The sequence below is a fragment of the Elephantulus edwardii genome, unplaced genomic scaffold, assembly GCF_000299155.1.
Source record: "Elephantulus edwardii isolate Elephantulus edwardi_28Jun2011 unplaced genomic scaffold, EleEdw1.0 scaffold00046, whole genome shotgun sequence".
Taxonomy (NCBI): domain Eukaryota; kingdom Metazoa; phylum Chordata; class Mammalia; order Macroscelidea; family Macroscelididae; genus Elephantulus; species Elephantulus edwardii.
The window spans coordinates 181,467-182,040 of record NW_006399796.1 but is presented as its reverse complement, the minus strand read 5'-3'; positions in this window follow the sequence as shown (position 1 = coordinate 182,040).

Here is a 574-nt window from a genome sequence, read left to right as displayed (position 1 = left end):
GTGTGTGTGTGTGTGTGTGTATATTTATAATGTGTGTTTCCCTCTCCAAAACTTCTTTTGGAAGTTTATGGTATGTTCGGTACTCTTCCTCAACACCTCAACTCAATTCTTCTTCTGTCATCTTTGGTCATTGTCTAGTCCTCTAATGCATAGCAAGTAACTGAGAAGAGAATGGCCTAGATCAGCACCTTAGTCTCTAGACTGACATCATTGCTCTTGAACACTCTGAATATATCCCTGATAGTAGATTTTCCTAATGCAATTTGAGTTTTGATTTCTTGACTGCTGGTGTCAAGAGTGTTAATTGTGGAAGCAAGCAATCTGAAATTGTTAACAATCTCAATCTCTTCACCATCTATCATGGTGCTGCCAATTGGCCCTGTGGTGAGAATCATTGCTCTCTTGATGCAAAGCTTCCATCTATATTGTAGACTACAGTCCTTGAACCTCTCCAGCATATGCTTCAGTCCCTCCTCAGTTTTAGCAAGCAAGGTTGTGTCATCTGCATGATGCAGGTTGTTGATGAATCTTCCTGTAATCTTGATGCCACATTACTCCTCATTAAGTCCAGCTT